General features: G+C 36.8%; 1 long non-coding RNA gene across 1 annotated transcript; it reads right to left on the reverse strand.

Annotated features, from left to right (window-relative positions):
• Nucleotides 1–4,824: 4,824 nt before the first annotated feature.
• Nucleotides 4,825–8,755, reverse strand: LOC113301837. The gene is made up of 10 exons (XR_003336501.1): nt 8,597–8,755; nt 8,453–8,485; nt 8,065–8,098; nt 7,869–7,911; nt 6,820–7,067; nt 6,454–6,536; nt 6,326–6,372; nt 6,128–6,224; nt 5,688–5,744; nt 4,825–5,091 (listed from the first exon to the last, which is right to left on the reverse strand). It is a non-coding gene; the product is annotated as an uncharacterized LOC113301837 (long non-coding RNA).
• Between the last annotated feature and the right edge of the window lie 12,551 nt (nt 8,756–21,306).

Consider the following 21,306-nt stretch of genomic DNA (forward strand, 5'->3'; position numbering starts at 1 on the left):
ATACCCTTATTTATTTATTTTCTATTATTATTTTTTTTATCTGACTAACAACTTCCTTCAGAGCCACCATTAATGGCAGCAGACAACTTAAAACCACCGTTCAATCCAAACTTTATAACACCCTTGAAATTCAACCAGCAAGCCAACCACAAACCCATCATCTTTGTTGTCTCCGTGATCAACAGAAACTCAGCTTCATCAAATTGAAAAAACAAATTGACAAACCCTAATTCTATCTCAACATCTCTTCTCCTGTGTGTCCAACCCAGCATCGCCTCTTAACTTGTTGTATCTTCAACCTCCAGCTCACGATCAACCCATCACCAGCAGTCGTGATCTCTGCCAATTTCTTCACGGCAAAACTCTGTGACAGCACCTTTTGTTGACTGCAACATCAATGGCAGATAACATCTCCAACTTCTATGAGCTCAAACCACAGATCAATCCCTACTTTTCTTTACTATCATCAAAACATGAATATAGTAATTTCCCGTTAATTTCCACAGCTTCTCTCAGTACCGAGAACTGCCTTCCTGTTTCTCTTTACTTGATTTTGAAACTCTTTCCACCAAGTCTCCTTCTTCACTGCACCTTCTATTGATCAACAAAAAATCACCACCGACAACTCCTCGTACTCGTGCAACAATCAGCACCACCAATATCAATTCAGTACCACCTGCTACTTCACGAAATCTAAGTAATCTTTACACCAGCTTAGTATAATCTGTTGCAGCTCTAATCAGCTTTAACAACGACGTCCACCATGATAACAGACTCTCCTTCTTCACCTGGTTTCTCGGTTTGAAAACCGTACTAATCCCATGTGCTTCTCGACCACACAATGGCTTACACAGACCTTCGGCAAGAGCCTCTATCCATTAGTGATTAATACCTAATTTTCCTCGTTCCTGTTGGTTTCTTAACTCAAGTCCGAATACGCTAGATAAACCCAACACACCAACCACGGACCCTAATCCATCAAACCCAGGCAACTGATACAGCTTCATTGTTTATCTTGACTTCTAAAAGAAGCCCTTAAACTCGCAAATACTGACATCAATCATCATTGCAGCAACCACTTTGAAACACACAACCAAGGAAATCTTTCAGTATCTCCTGGATATCATACCTTTCTTTTTATAAAAACCTTTTTCCTTCAAGATCACGAATAGGACTTGCTTACGCTTTCTTCGCATCAAAAACAAACGCAACTTCTTTTTTTTTTTAATATTTTTTTTACTAAAACTGAAAACCCTAAAAACACCATGAACTAAAAATTACGTACCATGATTCTCTTTAACTCTCTATCCTTCTCCTCTCCCTTCCTCTCACCTTGCTCTGATACCAAATATAGGATCGAGCAAGAGAAAGAAGAGCAGAACGCGGAAGCAAATAAAACGATTACATTGATAATCAGTTGGCTCAATAACCTACTTATATATATAGTCTCACAAACTTGACGATCACTCAAACGACTTTCCTAACAAAGACACTTTCCTAACATAAACCAAACTCTAAATAAAACTGTTCTAGAACTCTAGAACCAAAACACCTTGCTTCACAAATTTACTTCACGCTCCAACCAAATATGCCATGTCAACTTCTTCTAGTTGCTTCTAGACATCAACTTCACCAATATCTTGGTTTAACTTCCAACGGTATCTAATTCTAGATCTTCCGTATTTTCTGGTTCCCCTAACTTGTACCAAGCTTCTTCCGCGAAGTTTGATCTATAAATGAGATGCTTCTTCTCCACTGGACAGCAAGTTCTTATGATCTCTAAAGCCACCTTATTTTTATTCCTCCAAGTAGACAAGTTATGAATAGTTGGCAGCTCATTTCCGGTTCCACCTACGATATCCCATAGATATAAGTTTGTCAAGTACTCTTTAATGTTGACTTTGAAGCCGTTGTAGCCGAGTCCATTACATGCTTTTATAACGTCATCCATGGAAATGAACCTTCATGTTTTTGCTGCTGCTAAAATCTTATTATATCTCTCTGAAAAATATCCCAAAATTTTTATCAAAAATGTGCACCAAATGTGAAAAAACAATCCGCGTGTGAAAGAAGGAAATGATAAATAAAGCTTATACATTTTTTACGTATATTCTAGCTAACCTTTTTCTTTGTGGGAACAGATTCCAAGCTTCTTTGGGACATTCTGTGTACATAATATGTGGTAACATCTCTAGTCCACAGCATTTTCTTATGGTTTCATAAGCCTTGGCGTCCCGATGGGACGTGTACTCATCACCTGGACGCTTCACACATTCCCACAGACTTTTTGCAGTCAAAATAACTTTCATTTCATTTTTCCAAGTACGGTAGTTGTTTGGTGTTAGAAGAGTTGCATCTTTTAAATTTCCCCCTGCATCAGATCCCATAGTATTCCCCTGCAGCCTTTTAAAAAATTCGGCAACATCTCTCGGTCTTCCTAAAGAAAAGAAAACACAAAATTGGTCAAAAAGACCAAAAGCAAAAATTCCTGGGTGAAATAGATTTCTAGGTTTAGATACTGTTTATATGGACACTAAACAAAAAAATAATGTTCAATTATCCAATTTGGATATTTCACCAGGAAAAAAATAGAAAAAAATACGTTCTACCTAAAATATCCCTAAAAATCTTTTTTAGAATCAAAGTCTTTGTTTCTCGTTAACAGAAGACGAGCTCTGGTTTTGAGTTTTAATTCTGAAGAAAACAAGCTTTTATTTGTTTATATGTTCGACTTTCGAGTTCGATTTGCGTACAATTTGATTATTCTCCGATCTTTCTTCTATTATGGTAAATTTTATTCTACTGTTTAGTTGTTGATTTTCTAGTCTAGGGTTTTACAAATGGATTTTGAAACGAAAAACTTATAAGTTTTTAAATTTGAATCATGACAATCACGGAGTTGGTGATGCTGAAATGGATCTGAAATGGGTAGTTTTTGGTTTGAAGGCTTAGAAAATACAGGGGAAGGTTATGAAGATGATGAGTTGATACTGTTATTGGCTTGAGGAACTGAGCATCATGTACAAATTGATGTTGAAGTAGAGGTTTGAGCTAATGGGTTCTGGTGGTTGCAGACAAGACTGAATGTGGGGATCTGATGTTGAGAAAGATTAAGAGATTGGGTTGCAGTCAGATTTGGTTTTGGTCCGAGTATGGAGATGCAGAATTGCAAGAATTGGTTGAAGCATGAAAGAGATTGAATCTCACCCTGATTTGTGTTGGATTTTGGTTGTCCCGGTAGTTCATACTGAATGAATGGATTGGTGATTGAGTTGCAGTTCAGGTGCAGATTCAGTTAGGCAGTGATGTAGATGTGTGTTGCTGTTTTCCAAAAAGAACTGAGTTACTGGGATGAATGAGTTGGCTTGAGCAAGTAATGGAACTGATTTTGTTGCTTGTTGGTGCTTTAAATGATAAATAGAGTAATGGATGCAACTGAATTGGGTTCTTGAAGGTGGTATTTGCCAGTGATATTGGTTACAATTCAGTAATGGTGTTGAGAAGTTCAGAAACAGGTAGTGTTGTTATTGGTGGAATAAGAAGCTGGTGGTACTGGTCTTGCAATTGACTGAGAATTGGTGATGAGTAAAATAGATTCAAAGAGGAGATGACAGAGCTGCTGGAGTTGGTTTGATGGCAAAAAAGCTGGTACTGTTAATGTTGTTGGCCTGAGGTGGTGGTAGTAGAATGGCGGAGTTACATGAGTCAAGTTGGAAGCGTTGGTGCTTAATGGTAGATGGAGGAAATATGTTAGAGCTGCAGAAAATGAGATTGCAATGGTGTCGTGTGTGTGTGAATTGCAGGAGATGACTGAGTAGAAGAGTGTGTTTGCATTTGCAAGTGGAGAATGTGCCAATGGCTGCGAGCTAATGGATAACTGGTGGTGATTTGGTTATGAGAAATAATTACAGGGAAAGAATGGGATTGAAGCTGATTTCGTGATGTTGTTGTTGTTGCTGTTGTTGGTGAGCAAGTGCAATGCAGGTTAATGGAGGAAGCTGACATGATGTGGTTGTGACTGTTGCCAGGAAGAGAGAAAAGGTGTCATGTGTTGTTGCAGATGGGAAGATTTTGGTTACAGTGATTGCTTTTGAACTAAAATGTGGCCTGAGTGTATGAACAACAGGTAGATGGAGACAATGAATGGGTACTGTTGAGTTGCAGCTGTGCAAGGAGAAGGTTACATGTTATGATGTTTGTGCTTGATGGAGCAAATAGGTTGAGGTGCCAGGTGATGATTGAACGTGAAATGAAAATATGTTTTGAATGTTTTTATTATTGAAAATTTGTACTGAAGTTGTAAGCTTCGGCATGTGGATCAGTTTCCTTATGATCACGCTATTGTTGTATGGTTTCAACGAACCTTAATGTCTATGAGTATATTTATTTGTATTTCAGTATTGCAACAAGTATTTGTTTTGACACATTCAAAAAAGGTGTATCTTAATGACTTTTGTTGGTTGTTTAATTGTACGTAGATTCTTTTCAATTTTTATGGTAAAACACTAGTGGAAAATAGCAGTTTCGCGACCGTCAAAGCAAGTCATAGATACGAGTTAAATGACTTGCTTTGACAGTCGGGGAAAGGGTCGCTGTTTGAGCATCTTTTCATCTATGACGTGGCTGTGCGGGTCGCTACAAATCTCATATCAGCAACTGGTGTTAACAGAAAATGTCTTATGACTGACCACCATTAGTCGTAGACATAAATCTTAATATTAAAAAAAATAGATTCAGATTGGCTGTCTGGCCTGACTGAATCTGACTAAATCTCAAATCAAATGAGAATCAAATTATACTCAAATGAGAACCAAATTCAAATCAAATAAAAATGAGAATCAAATTAAATTTGTATAATTTAACATTCATTGATAAACTGGGTTCAAATTACACAAAAAGGATCAAAATCTTGAGTTTTGACCAATGTAAATCTTACAAGAAAGGTAACTAAGTTCTAGAATTTGGTTACAAAACGATGAACTAGTTTAACTATTGATTAAACAGCTAAATGATAAAGTACGATGATGACTTAAAACTTATCCCTACTTCATTAATGATGATGAACTTACCACATACTTCAGAATGATGTACCTGCACAACAAAATAGTTTTTTTAACATCACAACAATTGAACCACAATAAAATCAACAGATAACTAAACAACTAGACTATACAGGTTTTCAATCAACGCCTAACACAAAGACAGAATATCTACTTCGTAACCTTCTCAGCAACAACAGTGTCACGTGGAAGATATATTAACCTGTTACCTTGAAATGAAAGTAAGAGAAGTTACTTCTACCAGAAAAACAGAAAGCTATGGTTGCACAAAGCTTCTACATAAGAAAATAAAATTTTAGACATTAAATCAAGCACATTATTTGATTGGTTTAATGGGAAAATGCACAGGAGGATATGATTCTGATCTAACTTGATATCATTTAAATAATTTTTCGTGCAAAACTTTAAATCTGAAGAAAATCCTTGATTAATGACTGCAATTTCATAAAACTTTATTATGAACTTCCTAAGTGATGCTAAAAAGTTGATCCGTTAGCTGATTAATCTGGAGAGGTCAAAATACTCAACAAAATGCTTATAAAAACAATAACCACATGTTGTCATTCATCAACTGATAATCTGAAACACCAATGAATCGTATTTATGAGTATAGATAGAAAGACGTACTCTAATTCTGAAGTAATCTTCATGGCTGGCAGCCTTGGTAAAGCAGAACGCCAGTAACTGGAAACAAAAAAAAAATCAATAAATCATATTCCAGTTCGCAAAGAAACGTCAAAACATAGATTACGCACCAGCAGTTCACAAACAAACGTCAAAACATAAATTGACTTGGTGACTCAAACAAGAAAGTTTTAACTCTAAACTGCTCTGTGGCAGATGCGGCAATGAGAGGATCAAAACTATTTTCTTTAACAAGCATTAAAGCGGGGCTTCAGCAAACTGCAGAGAAGCAAGGCAGTTTACCTTAGCTTTGTTAAACCAAAAATAGCTCCATAACTCCATTCTTTTTAACACCATCAATTGTAAACTTTTCAACTACGGCCACAACAATTAACTAAATTAGAGAGCAAGATACCAGCGGATTTTGTATGATAATCGCTTACCAAGTTGTTAAAGGGTCGAACAATTGGTTCTTTCTCCCTATCCCAGAAGAATGAGGTGCTTCACCTTTCTTTCTGGCATATACCTAATCTCTCTGCGCTGCCAAATGATAATAGATTTAAACTTTTAAGTGACAAAATAGATTTAGTAGGAAAACTGGAAGATCATAAGAAAAAATGCTTTGAGATGTCTGTTGATACCTGACCTATTGCAATATCACCTTATACTATCTTCTCCAATGTAACATCTATCATCAGAAGAACAAAATGAATAAATGGAGATTGAGCACAAGCAATTCTAGTTTATGCAGAACTGACCATCCACATACCAAACGATGAATCAGATGTCTAAAGGAATTCACTGGCTTCCATTCACAGATAATGTTTCTCCACTAAGGTCCGGCGCCACAACCTGATTGAAACACAAGAAAAAAAAATCAAAAACTATTTCCAAACTTCAGCAATATAGCAAAAACTCTGTCGTGACTACCTTGTGGCAGTAATAAGTATGCTTCTGATTGAATATCATATTCTTGGCAAACCTCTAAATGATGGCATGCAGAAAAATGGCTCATAAACCACCATAATTCTACAATCTAGTGCCCATGGATTCAATTAAGCAGCAAAGTATTCAGTAAAGCCACTTTCCTAATTTTACCTTTAAGAAGAAATCACTTTGTAAGAAAAATACTTACATGGTTTGAGACGAATATTTGAACAAGACCCGCTTCAGCAGAAAACGCCATCCCGAAGTACTCGAAACATTTAAAAAAATACTGAAACGTCATTCCTTGAAAGAATCGAACAATGAATTTTTGAAGAAAGGTGTGAAAACTACACATTGATACTTGACAGGAAACGTCACAAACCTGTTCCATCGCGAATTAGACCTTTCCCAGCATTATCAACCCCTGTCATTGCCACTATGAACCCATAACGGCCACTGCAGACAGGAGAAAATAAATAAGAAACAAAATATTAGATTCATGTTTAGATCTTCTAGTTTTTTTTCTTATGCAAAGACCGTTTGTATTTTAGTGCTTGCTGGCAACGACAAATGTGGACTACAAAAAAGTAAATAAAATCAACAAAGGGATGAACAGTCTCTTTGATTTTGATTTTGGGTGCAACTGTATGATTAAAATTGAATTTAGTTTAACTGGACTGGCATGAAATCGCAGAATTGTTGCCTGAAATATATTACTAATTCTTCTAATTAAAGAACGTGCAAAATTTTTACAACATATCAATGACAAGAAACAGATAGCGCACGAGTGCATCTCCACTCGTATATGGTCCTTAACGTAAATCTCCAACGCCGATACTGTAAATGACGTTTCGTGCGCGAAATGATCCTTCATCTACCTTACCATCTGTAGACAAATCCAACACCTTGGCTAAAAAGAGAACTGGGAGCCATACCACTACCCTTAATCGAAACTCTTGCACCATTTACTTCACAAAGTATATTTTTATGCAGGACAAGCATCGATTACCATTCACCACACAAATGAAAACTAATAACTCAACCATCATCTAAAAGAAAAATCCAAATCAAAGAGAGAAGAAGTCAATTATATCCAAAACCTACACTTCATTGAAACTCACTTTTAAAGCTTAAATTTCTTAAAACAGACTTTGATTACGAAAAACAAAATATGTATGAATCAAACACAACTTATTGATTGAAAACATGATGATTAGCAAGTAAAAAATTGCAATCCAGATAAGTAATCAGACAAACCTTTGCACCAAGTGGGATTGTTCCAATTTGAACCATGTTTATCCTGTACCATTTTTTACAAAAGAGAAAATAGTAAAAATAGTTAGAGAATTACAGATCCAAACACAATAAAAAGCCCCCTTATAAGTTTCAACCTTTATGATTCTCTTATTGTAAAATAAATAAAACCCTAGATTTAAATGAAAAGGGCGTTCACCTTGTAAGAAACATCTTCAACATCAAACCCAAATCTGCAAACAACAAAACCCTCATTATTCGTGATGTTTAATTGAAGACTAGGGATAAAATTTTCACAAGAGATTTAAGATGAAGTGATGCTGAGAATTACTGGTTCATTGACGTGAATCAATTAGACGGCCACACCACAATCAATAAAAATCAGGGGACTTAAATCAATCTAAATCAAGAAAGAAAAAACCCTAACCAGAAAAACCCCTCAGATCAACGCTAATCTACTAATCGTAATAATACTGATAACTAAAAATCGAGAAAAGAAAAACCCAAAAAACATGAAAATATGTCCCAAAATTAAAAAAAGATGGTTTAAATAGAGATATAGATAGAAGGATAAGAAATATCCTCACCGGGATCGTACTGCGTGAAAAATTCTTCTACATCTACAGCACAACAAACACAAACAGAAACAAATTAGAAGGAAAACCAATCAACCCTAAAACTAAATCAAAATTACATAAGAAATTAAAGATGAGTAGAAATTTAATACTAACAAAGATATGGTTTTTTTTATGGTCGGAGATTTCTTCTTCGATTAATGACTTAATCCCTTTGTTCTTAAGGAGAAACAGCTAGGGATTTTTAACTTCTGTAAAAGAAAAAGGAAAGAGAAGAGGTGAGAGGGAGAGGGGAGATGTGTGAGGTGCAGCGTATGAAGACTATATGGTACAGTGAAGTGATAAAAATTAGAGATAAGGTATCCTCATCCAGCCGCTTACTTCAGTTCTCAATCGTGACCACATGGAGAGTGGGCCCAAAAAGTCCTTTCCACAGGAACAGCAACGATGACCGGTCGAGCCGTGGGTCAAGATGTTAGGGATATAATGGTAATTATCCAGAGACCGCTTTTAGAGCTCTGGACTGTGCTCCGCATTTTTAGACTTGGGACTGTCTTGACCAGTCCACGGTAAACTATCCTGTACGATCAAGATGTTAGAAAACCCCATTTTCCACTAGTAAAAACTTGAATTAATTCAGACTATAACAACGATTAGACTTGGATGAAACCATTTTCATATTGTACATTCTGGAAAAAAAATATTTTTGGCCAGGGTGAAACTGGTTTCATCCTTCATATTCTGAAGAAAAAAAATATTCATCCTGCACAAAGTCACAAAAACATTTTTGCCAGGATGAAACCAGTATCATCATGTATATTCTGCAAATGTACCTAGTTTCATCCTGCATATTCTGAGACAAGATTATGTGAAATTATTGACAACTCGAAGTATAGGATAGTTTAAGTAAAAACATTGCATATTTAATTGATTTGCAATTATAATACATGCATTCATTATTAAATTCAACGAAAGTTTTACAAACAAAAAACTTAAGTTTACATCAATAGGATTTATAGTAACCTATTTTCTAAACAACCTAATGATGTCAACGGTTTTAGTTATCATTCAATTTCAAGCAACTGCATATGTTATAAACTTCATTTAGTTTCTTTTTTCTCCAACTTTTTTCATCTATTTTTCCAACCACGTTAACATCATGCATACTCCTTATGCTTGATTCACAATCCACGTTTACCTTATGCCTATTATTGGCTTTTACTTCAGCATTCTTCTTGCTTTTGCAACAATTTATATAGAAATTATTTACCACCTTTTTTAAAGCTTTATAAAAACCACTTACATCATATATTAAAGCTAGATGAAAACCAGTTACATCTTATGATATCACTGGATGAAAACTAGTTACATCCAAGGTGAAACTGGTTTCATTCTGCATATTCTGAAGAAAAAAACAACAACAGATTTTTGTCCAGGGTGAAACTAGTTTCATTCTGCATATTCTAAAGAAAAAAAAACAACGAATTTTTGGCCAGGGTGAAATTGGTTTCATTCTGCATATTATGACAAAAAAACATATCCACAAGAACACACTCTAACGAAACTAATTTTGGATTGGATGAAACCAGTTCCATCTTTTACTTTATTTCTGCATTCTAACAAACACCAACTGAGCATGACTTCGATAATGGAGAATTAGCTTCTGCTTGTGATTTTTTTGCTCATACAACACATTTAACCAAATGCAAACCATTTTCATAAAATATTTATAAGCATTAAGTTCATTACACAACCAACTAAAACCAGTTAAATGAAACTTAAATTTCAACTAATTCAACGAATCAATCATGCAAACTGAAAATAAATTCAAAACAAAATTAGGGTTTGGAAAACTTACGAGTTTTATGAGAGATTTCATGAAATCAATCGATTCAAATCCTAATTTGTATATAAATCTTTCATAATGGAGTTGATGCTGGTGTTTTGAAGACGACGGAGAAACCAAATTCAACAATGGTGTCCTCAATTTCAACTACAACAATCGATGATACTGGATTAATTTGATGATGTCTACCAAGACGATAATACTATTGATGTCGTTGTTGATAAGCAGAAGCTGGAGAAACCGATTTTAATGGTTTTGATGGAAAAACACAAATGGATGAGGAAGAGAGACGAGGTAATGTAATGTAGGAAGGGTAGTTGCGTCCGTTTCAATTAAATGATTCTCCTATCCATTTGACCCAGACTAAAAATGTACCCGTCCATTTGACCCAGAAAAATACACTTTTGGCTAAATAGCCCATTTTCTGAAAAGAAAAATGAGCGTGAGTCGATATGAATGACTAAAATCACTGTAATAATATAACTAACCTTATAATTTCTTTTACGAAAGCAAACCAACCAACCTTTGAGTGTCATGCTTTCTGCATAACTTAATATCGACCAAGCAGCTTGAGCTGATTTTGAGAATCTTATCCGGTCCTGTGACTCTGGTCCACATGCTTTTCTTATGGCTTCATGAGCGATCCTAATTTTAGTTTGGTTCCAGGCGCGGTATTTTTTACGAGAATTTACACCACAAATCTTGATTTCTCAAGTAATTTTCCATGTTGAACATCCAGCTATCATAATTGTACCTATGAAGACGTTGGACTCTTTTTATGTCATCAATTGAAATATGATGATCTTTTTTTCTTTTTTTGATTGGTATAGAGATATGATCAATTACTAGACCCACTCCTGATGATGGTGATAGTGGTGCACGTGCATCGTCATCATCAAGATCCGGTTCTGATGATGATCCGTAATCCTTGTCACCTGCTAAATCATAAATATTGTGAATTTAACCTCTCAAAATATTGATTTTAACCATATATATAGCTAACCTTCTCCTAGTGACCTTATACTGGTCCAAGCATCTGCAGACGAAATGGCAAATTTTACCAAGGCAGGGATATTTGGACCACATGCCACTTTGATAGCTTCAAGAGCCTTGATATCTTTACTTAACCAGCAGGTATCTTGTTCACTTCCTGTAAGATATTGTCTAGGCTCACTTCCATCCACTATTCCCAACAAATCTTGACTTCTCAAGTAATTTTCCATGTCCACTTGCCAACTATCGAAATTTATGGTTATATCATCAACGTTAAGTCGTATCTCATTTAGATCTTTGCAGCTCTGGTAGTTTCTTTTATCATTCGTCTCGTTTACCTCAGTCGTCGGTGTTGCCATGGTCTATGAGACTATGAGATACCCATAACCGGAAACTAGAAAGACAGAAAAATATATGGTGTGAATTGCAACAAATTTAACATGAATTTTATAGTTAGGTACCTTGGATGCAATTACTGACTATGGAACTGATGAACTTCTTTCCGGTAGCTCAAACGAATAGCCAATGAGTCTGACTTCAAAACAGAAGCTTGCAGCTGACAAAGTAATCTTCACTTTAGTGCTCTTTTTTTTCCCTTTAATAAGACTAAACCATTTCGTTTCAAACAAACAAAAAAAAGAAGGTTTTTTAAACGGTGATTTAGAAGAAGAGATATATATATGGAACAACCTGAAGGTTTCATATTGCCAGGCCAAGAAAAGAAGGTTTGCAAGTTGGTTAAATCTCTTTATGGCTTGAAGCAAGCTCTCATGCAATGGCATGGGAAGTTTGGCAAAATAGCTTTGACATTTTGTTTTATTGTTAATGATGCGGATAAATGTATCTATAGTAAGCATGATAGTTCTGGATGTATAATTCTATGCTTGTATGTTGATGATATGCTTATTTTTGGATCTGACATATCTCGTATCGAAGAAACAAAGAAGTTTCTTGGTTCTAACTTTGACATGAAGGATTTAGAAGAGGCTGATGTGATCTTAGGAATAAAAATTCTAAGAAAGGGGAATGAGTTGGTTTTAACCCAATCTCATTATATTGAGAAATTTCTCAAGAAGTTTGGTCATTTTGGTGACATCCCAGCCGTCACTCATATGGATCCAAATGTAAAGTTAATGAAGAATATTGGGCGTGCTCATAAGCAACTTGAGTATTCCAGTGTTATTGGAAGTCTTATGTATGCTATGCATTGCACAAGACCGGACATAGCCCAAGCCGTGGGAGTGCTATGTCGTTTCTCAAGTAACCCAGGAGTTGAACACTAAAGAGCAGCTTCAAGAGTGTTGGCTTACTTGAAGGGAACCATTGATTATGGTGTGCATTATAAAGGCTATCCCTCTATATTAGAAGGATACAGTGATGCTAATTGGAATAATGTAGAATCCAAAACCAAGTCGACTAGTGGATGGATATTTACATTAGAAGGTGTTGTTGTGTCTTGGAGTTCCAAGAAGCAAACCTGTATTTCTGATTCAACAATGTTGTCAGAATTGATAGCACTTACGGATGCATGTAAGGAGAGGCATAATGGCTTAGAAACTTACTTGGGGAGATCCCATTTTGGAAGAAGCCAACTCCAGCAATCTTGATTAATTGTGATAATCAGGCTACGATTTATAATGTCAGTAACAAGACTCATAATGGGAAGTCAAGACATGCAAGTCTTAGACATCAGATTGTGAGACAACTACTCAAGAGAGGAGTAGTTTCGGTTAACTTTATTGAATCAAAGAAGAACTTGCCAGACCCATTCACAAAGAGTCTACCAAATGCAATGTTTTCAATAAAATGTGTGGAAATGGGACTAAGTTCTGTGAAGGAAAGTTAGTCTCCCATAGCAGAAACCCAACCTATGTTTTGAAAAAGATAAACAAGGTTCAATGTGGTACCAACAAGTTATGGAAGAGATTATGGAGCATTAATATAAAACTTCCCATTTCAAATTAGTGCAAAGATTCTGCAAGAAAAAGGATGGATGAAAATCCTTAATAAGTATGTAGATGTCCACAGGTGTATCGCAGAAGCACCTTAGAGACTTACCTATATGAGTATGGAAATCAGGTCGTTTCCTAATGGAAAAAGACCGCTCTCTGAGTGACTCATGAATTCAGGATAAGCCCAGGGCCATTAATGTGCTGGCTACAGAACACACTATCTCAGAAATCAGTATGTGTGGAGATCCCAGTTTTATCACATGGGGTACTTGGTTCAAGACTGGTTTCACCACTGAACCCCAATAAGGCTTTGAATTTCTTACACTAAGTGAAGGTTCAAATCCAAAAAGTACCTATCATTTATGTATTGATTCATGCTTATTTCCCAACTAAGCGTGAACTACGTTGGCTTGATCCCACTCGGGTACGTATGCAGTCACTTTGGTGATGCATCCACTCTGATTTAAAAGTTTTTACTTTGTTTTTTGTGTTTTTTTCAATTTTGAAAATAGGGGGAGAATGTTAGATATTTTCAATATTGTTTGCCGCTATCCGGGGGGCGTAGCCCCTAGCAGAGTCCGAGATAGCGTCTCGAGGAAATTTTTTCTGGTTTTGAATTTTGAAAACCTATTTCGGTTTCCAGAAATTTCTAACGACACGTCTCTTCCCATAAGGTTTTCTTCCCAAGAGAAACCATTAATGAATGCCCGTTGAAAGCGTCTGTTGGAGATGAAATGACACCTCCAAAAGGCATGAATTCCTCTTTAAATAGCGAAGGCTTTCTCCCCTATCAATTATCAAAAACTCCTTCTCTCTAAGCATTTTCAGAATCAATTACAGTGTGTTCTTGGTTGGGTCAAGGGAGTACAACCTTTGAATCCAACAACGTTGTTAGGGCTTCATTATATCCTGACAGCAATATTTCGCTGACTGATTGTACTCGCCAATTTATTGGGAAGGGTCGAAATAATTGCTGAAAAGAATCGCAAGGCCTTGAAGATACGGTGATACAACATTCTTTTAGTTCTTTGTTTTCATCCTCTATTACCCTGATTTTTCCTACAATCATCAACAGAACTTGCATTGGAAGTGTAATGGCATCACTGCACACGCACATCAACAGATTACACTGCATTTGAAATGACTGCTGTAGATAAGCCTGGTTTACTAGTCCGAAATCTCTACTATATAAAGCGAGTTGGCTACAATGTGGATACTCGTTACCTGGGGACAGAATACGTGCAACAACTAAAATGTCCATGGAACTGAATCAAAACGGAAATATAAATATAGTAGACTCTTTTTATTTCTTTGTTATGCAACTTTTTTTAAGTAATATAATTCCATTAGGAAATATGTTTTAGTTTAGAAAGGAATTCAAATTAATAAGTAGTCCATCAGTATCTGGATTGTAAGTTTACATACAAAAAAAGCCCATCCGTCACTTAAAAAAGAAACTGCAACCACCATATGGTCCATATATAACCTTGGCAGCAATCATAAAGAACCATAATTTTGGGCATACCAAAATCTTTCAAGGCATACTGAATGAAGACAAAAAATGTTGTTGAATAGCAAAATCAGATAACCCCTTAACCCAATTTTTTTTAATGGCAAATCTGCCCTTTACGTATTAGTGTTAATAATCTTGATTAGTGATTAAATATTTTGTTTAGAGATTAAAATAATTTTCAGAATTATAAGAGTTGTTTAGATGAAAAATATGAGGAAAAAAAAATCAAAGTTTTGGTTTGGTTAAGAAGGAGAGAAAGAGAAGGAGAAAGTGAAAGTGAGAAAATTATAATTCTTGATTCAATGGAGGATGAGGAGGGTCATATATCATCTAAAAAACCTAGGAAAATACACATCAACTACACCAATGATTCCCAAATGGCTGATTTCTTAGATTATGAATCATGGTTCGGCGAAACAGGTTGAGGTTCGACTCACATCTATGAGCCGAATCTACCAATTGATGAACGGTTCGGCTTACTGAATCTGTTTACTGCATGCGCCGAACCTATAATTTCCAATTCCCACCCTTTTGCTAGACACTAGTTCGGCTTATATGAAAGTTTCATAGTAAGCCGAACAACATCCTGAATAGCCCGGAATAGAATCATTACTAATTCGGCTTACATATCCAAATTCGTATGTGCCGAACATAATTTTTTAATTTCTGGGTTGAAATATTGTTACTGGTTCGGCACATATGGAGAATATCGTATCAGCCGAAACCTCTTATGTTCAAGGTTCGGCACATAATATGATTATCGTCTGAGCCGAACATGAATTTGTTAATTTTTGGGTTAAAATATTGTTCGCGGTTCGGCACATATTGAGGATATCGTATAAGCCGAAACCTGTAAATGTCCATAGTTCGGCACATAATGTGATTATCGAATGCGTCGAACCTGAAGGACAAATGATTCGGCGTGTAACTAACATTAGAGGATAAGCCGAACTCTGTAAATTCGACACATAACTGTTAAGCTATTCATTAAAACATGAAATTGACGGTGTCCATAACCCAATCCCAGCACCATTAAAAACAAAGTTCAGCACCTTAAAGCAAAGGTGTTTGCAACACCATAAAAGTGTACTTAAAACTTAAGAAAAAGTGTACATAAAAGGGCATTTAACCACGACCCCTCTTCTTAGTTCCACGGCCACCTCTTCTTCCACCTTGGACTTCATCTTCCGACGCATCATTACCGGGTTGGACGGTAGCACCAACTTGGCTTGTACCTTCACCAACTTGTCGAGACCTCTTAGTGGTAGGCCTTTGTTCGGGTTCCTCGGGTCCTTGTCCTTTGTTGATGATTGCATCCCACTTGTCGATGAGGTATTTTTGTTCTTCCACGGTCATTGTTGTTTTGCAACCAAGTTTGGCCTTCATTTTCTTCAACATCTCCCTACCCGCGGCAACCTATTTTTCATTTGAGAACAACTTATAACCATGAGGTTGAAGACATTTTTACCATAACTAATATATGAAAACAGTATAAAGTGAAGTCATTCTTACCATAACCTTGAAAGCCTTGACTACATCTTCGGAAGTAGACTTGTTGGTGATATTGATTGGCCCCGCCTTCCCCTTATCAGATATCTTTTGCCTTTTCTTATTGATAATGAAGGGATGAGAAATTTGGTTATACCAATCCATATAGCCCGGATCCTCTTCACATGGATCATCAAGTAAAGGTGTTAACTTGGACGCATCTAATGTGTGATTGTCTAAATTATTCCAAAACCCAACGGTGGGATCAGGATCATACTTTGGTTCCCAAGATGAAGTGGTGATTTTAGTTCCCTTACCACTCTTTGGTAACAACCTGAATTTCTCGTCAAACAAAGGAACCTTTTGGACACATCATAATTGACGGAGTACTCGCCTAGGATCGTATATAACATAACCACCGGGATACCACAATGGCCCATGATACATACCTACCGGCATATCCTCATCTTCAACAACTTCATATTCTTCATCTTCATTCTCATATGGTTGAAAAGCGACATCATCAACACCAAGACAGTCTAACGTCTCTCTCAAACTTGCCACCAACTTCTTTTTGTTCCTTTTTTGGAGTCCTCGTACGCGTACCGTGCTGCAGTTGTCTCAGTATCAACATAATCGACATCTTTCTCAAATACTTTGGCCAAGTTCAAAATTGGGAAATGGTCATATATCCACACCTGCATCGAAAGAATCACATTAAAAAATCAAAGGAATTGAATTGATAGAAACAAGTTTTACTTGGAAACATCAAAGTAAGACTAAAGTTTGCAAACTCAGAGAACTGTTCGGCTTATATGGATCAAGTATTATAAGCCGAACCAAGTAAGAAAAAACTTCGGCTTAAAAGGTTTTATGGTTATAAGCCTAACCATACTCTGAACTCCCAAAAGTTACCTGGAGCAAAGTGAAGTTCCCTCCGATGTTTGTACTTGTCAACCTAGACGCGGTGGCAAGTTGGTCCAGCAGGTAAGCGAGCGTAGCCGTTCCCCAAGCAAACTTGTTACAAGTTTCAAGATTCTTTACCAATTGGAGATAATTAGCATTTACCTTGTTTCCAGTAGTGTCGGGAAAGATGTCTCTACCAAGAGTATAAAGCAAGTAGGCAGTTCCGGTTTGCTTCACTTTGACGGGATCCATTATCAACAAACCTTGTGTGACTCTTTCCTTTGTGTTCTCAAACTCCCTTTTCAAGTTAGTCAACTTGATATTCTTATTCTTCTTATTTCTGCCACCTGGTATGAAAATGGTATCGACATCTTTAAGTGATCGACAAAACTCCAACTCAGTTTTCATTGAACCCCAACCAAGGCATTCCAGGTACAAATTGTATAGGTCATCCCAACTCATGTCATAAAAACCAGCATCCACACTTACACCCCTTGCTTTAAGACCTGTAATCTTACTAGCCTCATCAGGAGTGATTGACATCTCTCCAAAAGGTAATTGAAATGTGTAAGTTTCTGGACAAAAGCGCTCGGTAAATGCAGAGGCCGACACACTATCATATTCCTTATGTCCATAATTGATAGCAGGCCATAAAGCACTGGCTTGTACGTAAGCAATCACCTCAGGAACCTCTTTATCAAGACTCCATTCCGCTGCCCTCTGGTGTCTCAATACTCGGACTGCACGGTTGTGATCAGGAGTCTCATAAATTCTCTTCTCCCAAGAATCGGCATAACCAATAAACACATTTCCTCCATCTTCCGGAAGACCATGAGGCAAACCATCTGATCGAGGTGTAATTACGTCATCTTCATCAGGAATGTGTAAACCAGTGATCCGTCGATCATCATCGTTCTTCTCTTTCTCGGGTTCTGCCACCTTCTTACCTTTCTTGTCTTTCTTGGGTTTTCCTTGGGGTTGTGTTTCTTGATGAACTTCTTGATTATCATAAACTTCTTCATCTTCAGCTATTCCTTCTTCTTGTCTTTCAATTCCTACTTGTCTTTCAATTCTTACTTCTTATAAAGTTCCTCCTCTACCTCCCGCTCCCAATTTTTTCTTACCTCCTCCTCTAGGATCGGGAGTTTAGAAGTAGAAGGTGTTACCTCCATCTTCTTCCTCTTTGTAGCTGCATTGGTCCTGACACAAGTATGAAAGTTATAAGACTAATTCGAACAACAAAGAGATTTGGAAAGCCAAAAACTTGTAAGAAAATAAGAAGGCTCGGCTTACCCGAAATAACACATATGAGCCGAATCATGTCTTGAAATTTTTATTAGCTTACACAGAGAGTGGATCGGATCATACCACAAAACAATTATAAGCCGATCCCATATATTCGGCTCACAACCGATACCGTCGAATAAGTCGAATCTATGATTATGAACTCAAACATGTATTCGGCGCAAAACTAATACAACCATACAAGCCGATCCTAAGCACATGCAAAAATTCTGAAATTCAAACAACAATTATTCGGCACAAAACTAATACTACCATACAAGCCGATCCTACGCACATGCAAAATTATTAGCCGATCCTATATATTCGGCTCACAACTGATACCGTCGAATAAGACGAATCTATGATTATGAACTCAAACATGTATTCGGCGCAACATGATATCATATAAATAAGCCGATCCTACACACTAGTAAAATTTATGAAATTTTAACAATGATATTCGGCGCAACCCTAATACTATCGAATAAGCCGAATATAGACTTATGAATTCAAACATTTATTCGGCACAAAACTAGTACTACCATATGAGCCGATCCTATACACATGCAAAAATTCTGAAATTCAAACAACAATTATTCGACACAAAACTAATACTACCATACAAGCCGATCCTACGCACATGCAAAATTTCTGAAATTCACAAAACATATTCGGCACAAAACTAACACCATCGAATAAGCCGATCCTAAATATAAGTCTCTGTATCACCAAGTTCGGCTCAAAACGGATTTCAGATATACGCCGAGCCGTTCAAATGCACTTTCAGGGTTCAGTTTCAAGAACAGCTCGGCGCACATCTAAGATTTGTTTTGCGCCGAACCATACCCTGTAACCGCCGCAGAAACATGATTTTGACGAATTAAATCAATCAAACCAATCAAAAACATCAAATACGAGATGGGTTTGTAAAACTAACCTTCTTATTCTCATTTGTGGAGTTGGTTCTTCTTCAATCTCTTCTTCCGGTTGGTTTTGTGGTTGATTTTGAGTTTCTTCTTCACTCTCTAAATCTTCTTCTTCTTCAATGGGTTGTTCAATCGCTCGATTAGAACGAGATACTGGCTTAAGGCGAACCATTATATAGATTATTTTAATCGTCGACTAAATTTTCACATTTCCGCGATGATACGATGAAAAAAAAAGGAAGAAGAAGGGTTCGGCTGTTGTGGAGGAGGAAGAAGAAGGGGTTAGGGATATGAAACTGATTTTGGTTTATTGATTATAGGTTTTTGTATTAGGGATAGGGATAGATTAGTAGTAATTTAGAGAATTTAAGGGCATACAGGTAATTGAACCACCCCATAGGGTACCCCTATAAGGTCACCCAAGTTAGGACTAGTCCTTTGTATGCCTTGAAAGTTTTAGGCATGCCCAAAATTAGTGTTCATCATAAAACTTCTTATTCTTTCGATCCTTGGCATAGATCTCTATCTTGGGTTCAGAATTATATTTAGTCGACCCATCTGAACTATAACTCAATTATCTACCCTCGCGACCCAATACCCTTGCAAGTTACTCAAGAATAATCCAATGAGCAAAACTAGGGCTGCACATGGGCGGGTATAAGCTAAAACCAACCTCGCACCCACAGACTGCGGTTTTTTTTTTTCATAACCAACCCCGCACCCACAAACAGCGGGCGGGTTTTGTTACCCGCCCGCTACGGGTTGGGCGGGTATGAGTTTAAACGGGTTTAAACCTGCTTTATATTCAAGTATTTAGAGTAACTTCTATTCTCCTTGATTAAGTGAGAAAAAAAAAACAAAACCCCCAAAATATTCATATCTAGGAAGTTCACAGATGAAGATTAAGTGTTGAATTTGTTGATTTTTCGATTGTTGTCGATTTCTGGTGAAGATTCGAAGTTGTTGTTGTCGATTTCTGGTGAAGATTTCTGGTAATTGTCGGTCGTAGGTGAAGAAGAAGAACTGAGGAGGAAGAAGAGGAAAGGCCGAACAGAGAGAAGAGTGTAGAAAGTGAATGAGGGTTATCAGTTATCCTATCTACTAGTATTAGGGTTTCATAATGGACGACTATGATTAGTTTTATCTAATGGTATATAATATGCGGGTTTTTTTGGCGGGTATGGGCGGGTATTAGCTTAAACCAACCTCGCACCCACAGACAGCGGGTTTTTTTTTCATAACCAACCCCGCACCCACAATGGGCGGGTATGGATTAAAAACCCACGGATTTAGCGGGTACGGGTGGGTTTGGGTATGTGGGCGGGTCTTGTGCAGCCCTAAGCAAAACCATAAGTGTAACTTAACTGGTAAGGCAACCCAAAATAGGATTAACCATGAGCATATGCCTTCTAGCAAAATATGACAGAAAATTTAAGGAACAACCAAAAGAAAATTCAGTGTAATATGTATATACAAAAGGTAAAAGAGAAAAAATGGTTAGACTTACAACGTGATTTTTAGCCCAATGTTTTCGCTTAAGTTTAGTTAGTCTATCTTCATAGCTATTTGAGAATCAAAATCTGTCATTGAAGTCTGAAATTCCTACAAATTCAAAAACAGAGGCAAAACATAGGTGATCGAGAGACGTGTAACTTGGCATAAAAAAATAGATGGGGGCGTAATTTGTTGTGTGCATTCAAAAACTGAGCTCCCTTTCGTAATGATTCTGATAAGGTAGTGAATCTGAAAGAAATTAAATCAATAAATAGGTATTTGTAAACATGCTTACGTGCAGAAAGCTGGTAATGGAGAAACACAACATAACTTTCTTGCTTCAAAATAAAATTAAAAAAGAAAAAAGAATATCACTTCAGCTACTTGCCAAAAGAATCAGTGATATCAGTTTAGTGATCGATTACTGGAGTGGAAAGAACATTATTTCGAAACAAAGAAGACGA

The sequence above is a fragment of the Papaver somniferum genome, chromosome 8 (assembly GCF_003573695.1).
Source record: "Papaver somniferum cultivar HN1 chromosome 8, ASM357369v1, whole genome shotgun sequence".
NCBI classification, from domain to species: Eukaryota; Viridiplantae; Streptophyta; class Magnoliopsida; order Ranunculales; family Papaveraceae; genus Papaver; species Papaver somniferum.